The sequence below is a fragment of the Lytechinus variegatus genome, chromosome 11 (assembly GCF_018143015.1).
Source record: "Lytechinus variegatus isolate NC3 chromosome 11, Lvar_3.0, whole genome shotgun sequence".
NCBI lineage: Eukaryota > Metazoa > Echinodermata > Echinoidea > Temnopleuroida > Toxopneustidae > Lytechinus > Lytechinus variegatus.
The window spans coordinates 15,137,877-15,151,818 of record NC_054750.1 but is presented as its reverse complement, the minus strand read 5'-3'; positions in this window follow the sequence as shown (position 1 = coordinate 15,151,818).

Here is a 13,942-nt window from a genome sequence, read left to right as displayed (position 1 = left end):
CGCGCGCGCAGGTATGCATGCGCGTTCTTGCTCCTACCATCGGTATGCCTCTTCGAGTCGTCATTTATTTTATGTCTGTCCATTGTCCATTATCTTCTGATTAATTTGATACCTCATTCAGCCTCTTACGACCAATAATACCGGAATGCGCGTCCATTCAAATTTGCATTGCACGCGCGTGCAAACTCGCAAAATAAGTCATAAGTGGGCAAAAATATGCCTATATAAAATTCACTGTAGCTCTTCAGGGAGTCCGTTGACCCCCAATTTTTTTTTCCTATTCGAATAGAGTATGAATGGGAGATATGATTTCATGACACATTTGACCCTTAAAAACATCGTGACGTCATCAAGATGGCGTCGGAACTAAAAATTAACGTTTTCTGTTTCATGATGTCACCACACTCATGTAAATTGATTCTAATTCCGTAAATATTGGTCTTTTCTCGCCAAATTTTCAATATGTTTTAGCTTAAAATGTATCCTTTAGGTAATATGTCCATTGGTTTATTTTAAAGCTTGTACTACTCTCAAAACTAGAATTTGTAGAGGTTTGTCATCATGCCAATTTTCGACTTGGAAAAATTTACATTGACAATAAGTTTCCCGTTTTGCACAAGCAGTCCGTCGAAAACAATTGTGGTCGACTGGATAACGCACCTGACTGGTAATGCAGGGGTCGGTGGTTCAAACCTCGCTCGACTCTTTTTTTTTTTTTTTTTTTTTAACCCTTTTTAGGTGGTCTGTCATGAATATGACAGATCACCTATTATATTCGTCAGAATTTTCTTTATTTTTATTGCCAAAGCTAGTAACCACTTTATCTCAATATCGGGCATGTCAATTTCCTTGATTTTCATGTCATGTATGGCAATCATTATGGACATGCGAAACGAAACTTTTCAAGCTTATCAAATCATGATGACGTCATCTAGGCGCCATTTTGTGAAATTAAATGATTGATCATATCATCGCAACTAATCATCAAAAATCATCCATATTTGCATCATATCAAGTTCAGGTGACAAGTCATCAGGACATGTCAACAAAGGTCATGCAAAGGTCACGACGCGCACGTACGCGCGCGTCAAAATTTGAAAATTCTCCAAATCAACCGTGGTCAAGTTTGGGTACGTTTCAGGCCATTTTGAGCATGTCAAGAATTTGCGCGCGCGCAGGTATGCATGCGCGTTCTTGCTCCTACCATCGGTATGCCTCTTCGAGTCGTCATTTATTTTATGTCTGTCCATTGTCCATTATCTTCTGATTAATTTGATACCTCATTCAGCCTCTTACGACCAATAATACCGGAATGCGCGTCCATTCAAATTTGCATTGCACGCGCGTGCAAACTCGCAAAATAAGTCATAAGTGGGCAAAAATATGCCTATATAAAATTCACTGTAGCTCTTCAGGGAGTCCGTTGACCCCCAATTTTTTTTTCCTATTCGAATAGAGTATGAATGGGAGATATGATTTCATGACACATTTGACCCTTAAAAACATCGTGACGTCATCAAGATGGCGTCGGAACTAAAAATTAACGTTTTCTGTTTCATGATGTCACCACACTCATGTAAATTGATTCTAATTCCGTAAATATTGGTCTTTTCTCGCCAAATTTTCAATATGTTTTAGCTTAAAATGTATCCTTTAGGTAATATGTCCATTGGTTTATTTTAAGGCTTGTACTAACTCTCAAAACTAGAATTTGTAGAGGTTTGTCATCATGCCAATTTTCGACTTGGAAAAATTTACATTGACAATAAGTTTCCCGTTTTGCACAAGCAGTCCGTCGAAAACAATTGTGGTCGACTGGATAACGCACCTGACTGGTAATGCAGGGGTCGGTGGTTCAAACCTCGCTCGACTCTTTTTTTTTTTTTTTTTTTTTTTAACCCTTTTTAGGTGGTCTGTCATGAATATGACAGATCACCTATTATATTCGTCAGAATTTTCTTTATTTTTATTGCCAAAGCTAGTAACCACTTTATCTCAATATCGGGCATGTCAATTTCCTTGATTTTCATGTCATGTATGGCAATCATTATGGACATGCGAAACGAAACTTTTCAAGCTTATCAAATCATGATGACGTCATCTAGGCGCCATTTTGTGAAATTAAATGATTGATCATATCATCGCAACTAATCATCAAAAATCATCCATATTTGCATCATATCAAGTTCAGGTGACAAGTCATCAGGACATGTCAACAAAGGTCATGCAAAGGTCACGACGCGCACGTACGCGCGCGTCAAAATTTGAAAATTCTCCAAATCAACCGTGGTCAAGTTTGGGTACGTTTCAGGCCATTTTGAGCATGTCAAGAATTTGCGCGCGCGCAGGTATGCATGCGCGTTCTTGCTCCTACCATCGGTATGCCTCTTCGAGTCGTCATTTATTTTATGTCTGTCCATTGTCCATTATCTTCTGATTAATTTGATACCTCATTCAGCCTCTTACGACCAATAATACCGGAATGCGCGTCCATTCAAATTTGCATTGCACGCGCGTGCAAACTCGCAAAATAAGTCATAAGTGGGCAAAAATATGCCTATATAAAATTCACTGTAGCTCTTCAGGGAGTCCGTTGACCCCCAATTTTTTTTTCCTATTCGAATAGAGTATGAATGGGAGATATGATTTCATGACACATTTGACCCTTAAAAACATCGTGACGTCATCAAGATGGCGTCGGAACTAAAAATTAACGTTTTCTGTTTCATGATGTCACCACACTCATGTAAATTGATTCTAATTCCGTAAATATTGGTCTTTTCTCGCCAAATTTTCAATATGTTTTAGCTTAAAATGTATCCTTTAGGTAATATGTCCATTGGTTTATTTTAAGGCTTGTACTAACTCTCAAAACTAGAATTTGTAGAGGTTTGTCATCATGCCAATTTTCGACTTGGAAAAATTTACATTGACAATAAGTTTCCCGTTTTGCACAAGCAGTCCGTCGAAAACAATTGTGGTCGACTGGATAACGCACCTGACTGGTAATGCAGGGGTCGGTGGTTCAAACCTCGCTCGACTCTTTTTTTTTTTTTTTTTTTTTTAACCCTTTTTAGGTGGTCTGTCATGAATATGACAGATCACCTATTATATTCGTCAGAATTTTCTTTATTTTTATTGCCAAAGCTAGTAACCACTTTATCTCAATATCGGGCATGTCAATTTCCTTGATTTTCATGTCATGTATGGCAATCATTATGGACATGCGAAACGAAACTTTTCAAGCTTATCAAATCATGATGACGTCATCTAGGCGCCATTTTGTGAAATTAAATGATTGATCATATCATCGCAACTAATCATCAAAAATCATCCATATTTGCATCATATCAAGTTCAGGTGACAAGTCATCAGGACATGTCAACAAAGGTCATGCAAAGGTCACGACGCGCACGTACGCGCGCGTCAAAATTTGAAAATTCTCCAAATCAACCGTGGTCAAGTTTGGGTACGTTTCAGGCCATTTTGAGCATGTCAAGAATTTGCGCGCGCGCAGGTATGCATGCGCGTTCTTGCTCCTACCATCGGTATGCCTCTTCGAGTCGTCATTTATTTTATGTCTGTCCATTGTCCATTATCTTCTGATTAATTTGATACCTCATTCAGCCTCTTACGACCAATAATACCGGAATGCGCGTCCATTCAAATTTGCATTGCACGCGCGTGCAAACTCGCAAAATAAGTCATAAGTGGGCAAAAATATGCCTATATAAAATTCACTGTAGCTCTTCAGGGAGTCCGTTGACCCCCAATTTTTTTTTCCTATTCGAATAGAGTATGAATGGGAGATATGATTTCATGACACATTTGACCCTTAAAAACATCGTGACGTCATCAAGATGGCGTCGGAACTAAAAATTAACGTTTTCTGTTTCATGATGTCACCACACTCATGTAAATTGATTCTAATTCCGTAAATATTGGTCTTTTCTCGCCAAATTTTCAATATGTTTTAGCTTAAAATGTATCCTTTAGGTAATATGTCCATTGGTTTATTTTAAAGCTTGTACTACTCTCAAAACTAGAATTTGTAGAGGTTTGTCATCATGCCAATTTTCGACTTGGAAAAATTTACATTGACAATAAGTTTCCCGTTTTGCACAAGCAGTCCGTCGAAAACAATTGTGGTCGACTGGATAACGCACCTGACTGGTAATGCAGGGGTCGGTGGTTCAAACCTCGCTCGACTCTTTTTTTTTTTTTTTTTTTTAACCCTTTTTAGGTGGTCTGTCATGAATATGACAGATCACCTATTATATTCGTCAGAATTTTCTTTATTTTTATTGCCAAAGCTAGTAACCACTTTATCTCAATATCGGGCATGTCAATTTCCTTGATTTTCATGTCATGTATGGCAATCATTATGGACATGCGAAACGAAACTTTTCAAGCTTATCAAATCATGATGACGTCATCTAGGCGCCATTTTGTGAAATTAAATGATTGATCATATCATCGCAACTAATCATCAAAAATCATCCATATTTGCATCATATCAAGTTCAGGTGACAAGTCATCAGGACATGTCAACAAAGGTCATGCAAAGGTCACGACGCGCACGTACGCGCGCGTCAAAATTTGAAAATTCTCCAAATCAACCGTGGTCAAGTTTGGGTACGTTTCAGGCCATTTTGAGCATGTCAAGAATTTGCGCGCGCGCAGGTATGCATGCGCGTTCTTGCTCCTACCATCGGTATGCCTCTTCGAGTCGTCATTTATTTTATGTCTGTCCATTGTCCATTATCTTCTGATTAATTTGATACCTCATTCAGCCTCTTACGACCAATAATACCGGAATGCGCGTCCATTCAAATTTGCATTGCACGCGCGTGCAAACTCGCAAAATAAGTCATAAGTGGGCAAAAATATGCCTATATAAAATTCACTGTAGCTCTTCAGGGAGTCCGTTGACCCCCAATTTTTTTTTCCTATTCGAATAGAGTATGAATGGGAGATATGATTTCATGACACATTTGACCCTTAAAAACATCGTGACGTCATCAAGATGGCGTCGGAACTAAAAATTAACGTTTTCTGTTTCATGATGTCACCACACTCATGTAAATTGATTCTAATTCCGTAAATATTGGTCTTTTCTCGCCAAATTTTCAATATGTTTTAGCTTAAAATGTATCCTTTAGGTAATATGTCCATTGGTTTATTTTAAAGCTTGTACTACTCTCAAAACTAGAATTTGTAGAGGTTTGTCATCATGCCAATTTTCGACTTGGAAAAATTTACATTGACAATAAGTTTCCCGTTTTGCACAAGCAGTCCGTCGAAAACAATTGTGGTCGACTGGATAACGCACCTGACTGGTAATGCAGGGGTCGGTGGTTCAAACCTCGCTCGACTCTTTTTTTTTTTTTTTTTTTTTAACCCTTTTTAGGTGGTCTGTCATGAATATGACAGATCACCTATTATATTCGTCAGAATTTTCTTTATTTTTATTGCCAAAGCTAGTAACCACTTTATCTCAATATCGGGCATGTCAATTTCCTTGATTTTCATGTCATGTATGGCAATCATTATGGACATGCGAAACGAAACTTTTCAAGCTTATCAAATCATGATGACGTCATCTAGGCGCCATTTTGTGAAATTAAATGATTGATCATATCATCGCAACTAATCATCAAAAATCATCCATATTTGCATCATATCAAGTTCAGGTGACAAGTCATCAGGACATGTCAACAAAGGTCATGCAAAGGTCACGACGCGCACGTACGCGCGCGTCAAAATTTGAAAATTCTCCAAATCAACCGTGGTCAAGTTTGGGTACGTTTCAGGCCATTTTGAGCATGTCAAGAATTTGCGCGCGCGCAGGTATGCATGCGCGTTCTTGCTCCTACCATCGGTATGCCTCTTCGAGTCGTCATTTATTTTATGTCTGTCCATTGTCCATTATCTTCTGATTAATTTGATACCTCATTCAGCCTCTTACGACCAATAATACCGGAATGCGCGTCCATTCAAATTTGCATTGCACGCGCGTGCAAACTCGCAAAATAAGTCATAAGTGGGCAAAAATATGCCTATATAAAATTCACTGTAGCTCTTCAGGGAGTCCGTTGACCCCCAATTTTTTTTTCCTATTCGAATAGAGTATGAATGGGAGATATGATTTCATGACACATTTGACCCTTAAAAACATCGTGACGTCATCAAGATGGCGTCGGAACTAAAAATTAACGTTTTCTGTTTCATGATGTCACCACACTCATGTAAATTGATTCTAATTCCGTAAATATTGGTCTTTTCTCGCCAAATTTTCAATATGTTTTAGCTTAAAATGTATCCTTTAGGTAATATGTCCATTGGTTTATTTTAAGGCTTGTACTAACTCTCAAAACTAGAATTTGTAGAGGTTTGTCATCATGCCAATTTTCGACTTGGAAAAATTTACATTGACAATAAGTTTCCCGTTTTGCACAAGCAGTCCGTCGAAAACAATTGTGGTCGACTGGATAACGCACCTGACTGGTAATGCAGGGGTCGGTGGTTCAAACCTCGCTCGACTCTTTTTTTTTTTTTTTTTTTTTTAACCCTTTTTAGGTGGTCTGTCATGAATATGACAGATCACCTATTATATTCGTCAGAATTTTCTTTATTTTTATTGCCAAAGCTAGTAACCACTTTATCTCAATATCGGGCATGTCAATTTCCTTGATTTTCATGTCATGTATGGCAATCATTATGGACATGCGAAACGAAACTTTTCAAGCTTATCAAATCATGATGACGTCATCTAGGCGCCATTTTGTGAAATTAAATGATTGATCATATCATCGCAACTAATCATCAAAAATCATCCATATTTGCATCATATCAAGTTCAGGTGACAAGTCATCAGGACATGTCAACAAAGGTCATGCAAAGGTCACGACGCGCACGTACGCGCGCGTCAAAATTTGAAAATTCTCCAAATCAACCGTGGTCAAGTTTGGGTACGTTTCAGGCCATTTTGAGCATGTCAAGAATTTGCGCGCGCGCAGGTATGCATGCGCGTTCTTGCTCCTACCATCGGTATGCCTCTTCGAGTCGTCATTTATTTTATGTCTGTCCATTGTCCATTATCTTCTGATTAATTTGATACCTCATTCAGCCTCTTACGACCAATAATACCGGAATGCGCGTCCATTCAAATTTGCATTGCACGCGCGTGCAAACTCGCAAAATAAGTCATAAGTGGGCAAAAATATGCCTATATAAAATTCACTGTAGCTCTTCAGGGAGTCCGTTGACCCCCAATTTTTTTTTCCTATTCGAATAGAGTATGAATGGGAGATATGATTTCATGACACATTTGACCCTTAAAAACATCGTGACGTCATCAAGATGGCGTCGGAACTAAAAATTAACGTTTTCTGTTTCATGATGTCACCACACTCATGTAAATTGATTCTAATTCCGTAAATATTGGTCTTTTCTCGCCAAATTTTCAATATGTTTTAGCTTAAAATGTATCCTTTAGGTAATATGTCCATTGGTTTATTTTAAAGCTTGTACTAACTCTCAAAACTAGAATTTGTAGAGGTTTGTCATCATGCCAATTTTCGACTTGGAAAAATTTACATTGACAATAAGTTTCCCGTTTTGCACAAGCAGTCCGTCGAAAACAATTGTGGTCGACTGGATAACGCACCTGACTGGTAATGCAGGGGTCGGTGGTTCAAACCTCGCTCGACTCTTTTTTTTTTTTTTTTTTTTTTAACCCTTTTTAGGTGGTCTGTCATGAATATGACAGATCACCTATTATATTCGTCAGAATTTTCTTTATTTTTATTGCCAAAGCTAGTAACCACTTTATCTCAATATCGGGCATGTCAATTTCCTTGATTTTCATGTCATGTATGGCAATCATTATGGACATGCGAAACGAAACTTTTCAAGCTTATCAAATCATGATGACGTCATCTAGGCGCCATTTTGTGAAATTAAATGATTGATCATATCATCGCAACTAATCATCAAAAATCATCCATATTTGCATCATATCAAGTTCAGGTGACAAGTCATCAGGACATGTCAACAAAGGTCATGCAAAGGTCACGACGCGCACGTACGCGCGCGTCAAAATTTGAAAATTCTCCAAATCAACCGTGGTCAAGTTTGGGTACGTTTCAGGCCATTTTGAGCATGTCAAGAATTTGCGCGCGCGCAGGTATGCATGCGCGTTCTTGCTCCTACCATCGGTATGCCTCTTCGAGTCGTCATTTATTTTATGTCTGTCCATTGTCCATTATCTTCTGATTAATTTGATACCTCATTCAGCCTCTTACGACCAATAATACCGGAATGCGCGTCCATTCAAATTTGCATTGCACGCGCGTGCAAACTCGCAAAATAAGTCATAAGTGGGCAAAAATATGCCTATATAAAATTCACTGTAGCTCTTCAGGGAGTCCGTTGACCCCCAATTTTTTTTCCTATTCGAATAGAGTATGAATGGGAGATATGATTTCATGACACATTTGACCCTTAAAAACATCGTGACGTCATCAAGATGGCGTCGGAACTAAAAATTAACGTTTTCTGTTTCATGATGTCACCACACTCATGTAAATTGATTCTAATTCCGTAAATATTGGTCTTTTCTCGCCAAATTTTCAATATGTTTTAGCTTAAAATGTATCCTTTAGGTAATATGTCCATTGGTTTATTTTAAAGCTTGTACTACTCTCAAAACTAGAATTTGTAGAGGTTTGTCATCATGCCAATTTTCGACTTGGAAAAATTTACATTGACAATAAGTTTCCCGTTTTGCACAAGCAGTCCGTCGAAAACAATTGTGGTCGACTGGATAACGCACCTGACTGGTAATGCAGGGGTCGGTGGTTCAAACCTCGCTCGACTCTTTTTTTTTTTTTTTTTTTTTAACCCTTTTTAGGTGGTCTGTCATGAATATGACAGATCACCTATTATATTCGTCAGAATTTTCTTTATTTTTATTGCCAAAGCTAGTAACCACTTTATCTCAATATCGGGCATGTCAATTTCCTTGATTTTCATGTCATGTATGGCAATCATTATGGACATGCGAAACGAAACTTTTCAAGCTTATCAAATCATGATGACGTCATCTAGGCGCCATTTTGTGAAATTAAATGATTGATCATATCATCGCAACTAATCATCAAAAATCATCCATATTTGCATCATATCAAGTTCAGGTGACAAGTCATCAGGACATGTCAACAAAGGTCATGCAAAGGTCACGACGCGCACGTACGCGCGCGTCAAAATTTGAAAATTCTCCAAATCAACCGTGGTCAAGTTTGGGTACGTTTCAGGCCATTTTGAGCATGTCAAGAATTTGCGCGCGCGCAGGTATGCATGCGCGTTCTTGCTCCTACCATCGGTATGCCTCTTCGAGTCGTCATTTATTTTATGTCTGTCCATTGTCCATTATCTTCTGATTAATTTGATACCTCATTCAGCCTCTTACGACCAATAATACCGGAATGCGCGTCCATTCAAATTTGCATTGCACGCGCGTGCAAACTCGCAAAATAAGTCATAAGTGGGCAAAAATATGCCTATATAAAATTCACTGTAGCTCTTCAGGGAGTCCGTTGACCCCCAATTTTTTTTTCCTATTCGAATAGAGTATGAATGGGAGATATGATTTCATGACACATTTGACCCTTAAAAACATCGTGACGTCATCAAGATGGCGTCGGAACTAAAAATTAACGTTTTCTGTTTCATGATGTCACCACACTCATGTAAATTGATTCTAATTCCGTAAATATTGGTCTTTTCTCGCCAAATTTTCAATATGTTTTAGCTTAAAATGTATCCTTTAGGTAATATGTCCATTGGTTTATTTTAAGGCTTGTACTAACTCTCAAAACTAGAATTTGTAGAGGTTTGTCATCATGCCAATTTTCGACTTGGAAAAATTTACATTGACAATAAGTTTCCCGTTTTGCACAAGCAGTCCGTCGAAAACAATTGTGGTCGACTGGATAACGCACCTGACTGGTAATGCAGGGGTCGGTGGTTCAAACCTCGCTCGACTCTTTTTTTTTTTTTTTTTTTTTAACCCTTTTTAGGTGGTCTGTCATGAATATGACAGATCACCTATTATATTCGTCAGAATTTTCTTTATTTTTATTGCCAAAGCTAGTAACCACTTTATCTCAATATCGGGCATGTCAATTTCCTTGATTTTCATGTCATGTATGGCAATCATTATGGACATGCGAAACGAAACTTTTCAAGCTTATCAAATCATGATGACGTCATCTAGGCGCCATTTTGTGAAATTAAATGATTGATCATATCATCGCAACTAATCATCAAAAATCATCCATATTTGCATCATATCAAGTTCAGGTGACAAGTCATCAGGACATGTCAACAAAGGTCATGCAAAGGTCACGACGCGCACGTACGCGCGCGTCAAAATTTGAAAATTCTCCAAATCAACCGTGGTCAAGTTTGGGTACGTTTCAGGCCATTTTGAGCATGTCAAGAATTTGCGCGCGCGCAGGTATGCATGCGCGTTCTTGCTCCTACCATCGGTATGCCTCTTCGAGTCGTCATTTATTTTATGTCTGTCCATTGTCCATTATCTTCTGATTAATTTGATACCTCATTCAGCCTCTTACGACCAATAATACCGGAATGCGCGTCCATTCAAATTTGCATTGCACGCGCGTGCAAACTCGCAAAATAAGTCATAAGTGGGCAAAAATATGCCTATATAAAATTCACTGTAGCTCTTCAGGGAGTCCGTTGACCCCCAATTTTTTTTTCCTATTCGAATAGAGTATGAATGGGAGATATGATTTCATGACACATTTGACCCTTAAAAACATCGTGACGTCATCAAGATGGCGTCGGAACTAAAAATTAACGTTTTCTGTTTCATGATGTCACCACACTCATGTAAATTGATTCTAATTCCGTAAATATTGGTCTTTTCTCGCCAAATTTTCAATATGTTTTAGCTTAAAATGTATCCTTTAGGTAATATGTCCATTGGTTTATTTTAAGGCTTGTACTACTCTCAAAACTAGAATTTGTAGAGGTTTGTCATCATGCCAATTTTCGACTTGGAAAAATTTACATTGACAATAAGTTTCCCGTTTTGCACAAGCAGTCCGTCGAAAACAATTGTGGTCGACTGGATAACGCACCTGACTGGTAATGCAGGGGTCGGTGGTTCAAACCTCGCTCGACTCTTTTTTTTTTTTTTTTTTTTTTAACCCTTTTTAGGTGGTCTGTCATGAATATGACAGATCACCTATTATATTCGTCAGAATTTTCTTTATTTTTATTGCCAAAGCTAGTAACCACTTTATCTCAATATCGGGCATGTCAATTTCCTTGATTTTCATGTCATGTATGGCAATCATTATGGACATGCGAAACGAAACTTTTCAAGCTTATCAAATCATGATGACGTCATCTAGGCGCCATTTTGTGAAATTAAATGATTGATCATATCATCGCAACTAATCATCAAAAATCATCCATATTTGCATCATATCAAGTTCAGGTGACAAGTCATCAGGACATGTCAACAAAGGTCATGCAAAGGTCACGACGCGCACGTACGCGCGCGTCAAAATTTGAAAATTCTCCAAATCAACCGTGGTCAAGTTTGGGTACGTTTCAGGCCATTTTGAGCATGTCAAGAATTTGCGCGCGCGCAGGTATGCATGCGCGTTCTTGCTCCTACCATCGGTATGCCTCTTCGAGTCGTCATTTATTTTATGTCTGTCCATTGTCCATTATCTTCTGATTAATTTGATACCTCATTCAGCCTCTTACGACCAATAATACCGGAATGCGCGTCCATTCAAATTTGCATTGCACGCGCGTGCAAACTCGCAAAATAAGTCATAAGTGGGCAAAAATATGCCTATATAAAATTCACTGTAGCTCTTCAGGGAGTCCGTTGACCCCCAATTTTTTTTTCCTATTCGAATAGAGTATGAATGGGAGATATGATTTCATGACACATTTGACCCTTAAAAACATCGTGACGTCATCAAGATGGCGTCGGAACTAAAAATTAACGTTTTCTGTTTCATGATGTCACCACACTCATGTAAATTGATTCTAATTCCGTAAATATTGGTCTTTTCTCGCCAAATTTTCAATATGTTTTAGCTTAAAATGTATCCTTTAGGTAATATGTCCATTGGTTTATTTTAAGGCTTGTACTACTCTCAAAACTAGAATTTGTAGAGGTTTGTCATCATGCCAATTTTCGACTTGGAAAAATTTACATTGACAATAAGTTTCCCGTTTTGCACAAGCAGTCCGTCGAAAACAATTGTGGTCGACTGGATAACGCACCTGACTGGTAATGCAGGGGTCGGTGGTTCAAACCTCGCTCGACTCTTTTTTTTTTTTTTTTTTTTTAACCCTTTTTAGGTGGTCTGTCATGAATATGACAGATCACCTATTATATTCGTCAGAATTTTCTTTATTTTTATTGCCAAAGCTAGTAACCACTTTATCTCAATATCGGGCATGTCAATTTCCTTGATTTTCATGTCATGTATGGCAATCATTATGGACATGCGAAACGAAACTTTTCAAGCTTATCAAATCATGATGACGTCATCTAGGCGCCATTTTGTGAAATTAAATGATTGATCATATCATCGCAACTAATCATCAAAAATCATCCATATTTGCATCATATCAAGTTCAGGTGACAAGTCATCAGGACATGTCAACAAAGGTCATGCAAAGGTCACGACGCGCACGTACGCGCGCGTCAAAATTTGAAAATTCTCCAAATCAACCGTGGTCAAGTTTGGGTACGTTTCAGGCCATTTTGAGCATGTCAAGAATTTGCGCGCGCGCAGGTATGCATGCGCGTTCTTGCTCCTACCATCGGTATGCCTCTTCGAGTCGTCATTTATTTTATGTCTGTCCATTGTCCATTATCTTCTGATTAATTTGATACCTCATTCAGCCTCTTACGACCAATAATACCGGAATGCGCGTCCATTCAAATTTGCATTGCACGCGCGTGCAAACTCGCAAAATAAGTCATAAGTGGGCAAAAATATGCCTATATAAAATTCACTGTAGCTCTTCAGGGAGTCCGTTGACCCCCAATTTTTTTTTCCTATTCGAATAGAGTATGAATGGGAGATATGATTTCATGACACATTTGACCCTTAAAAACATCGTGACGTCATCAAGATGGCGTCGGAACTAAAAATTAACGTTTTCTGTTTCATGATGTCACCACACTCATGTAAATTATTCTAATTCCGTAAATATTGGTCTTTTCTCGCCAAATTTTCAATATGTTTTAGCTTAAAATGTATCCTTTAGGTAATATGTCCATTGGTTTATTTTAAAGCTTGTACTACTCTCAAAACTAGAATTTGTAGAGGTTTGTCATCATGCCAATTTTCGACTTGGAAAAATTTACATTGACAATAAGTTTCCCGTTTTGCACAAGCAGTCCGTCGAAAACAATTGTGGTCGACTGGATAACGCACCTGACTGGCAATGCAGGGGTCGGTGGTTCAAACCTCGCTCGACTCTTTTTTTTTTTTTTTTTTTTAACCCTTTTTAGGTGGTCTGTCATGAATATGACAGATCACCTATTATATTCGTCAGAATTTTCTTTATTTTTATTGCCAAAGCTAGTAACCACTTTATCTCAATATCGGGCATGTCAATTTCCTTGATTTTCATGTCATGTATGGCAATCATTATGGACATGCGAAACGAAACTTTTCAAGGTTATCAAATCATGATGACGTCATCTAGGCGCCATTTTGTGAAATTAAATGATTGATCATATCATCGCAACTAATCATCAAAAATCATCCATATTTGCATCATATCAAGTTCAGGTGACACGTCATCAGGACATGTCAACAGAGGTCATGCAAAAGTCACGACGCGCACGTACGCGCGCGTCAAAATTTGA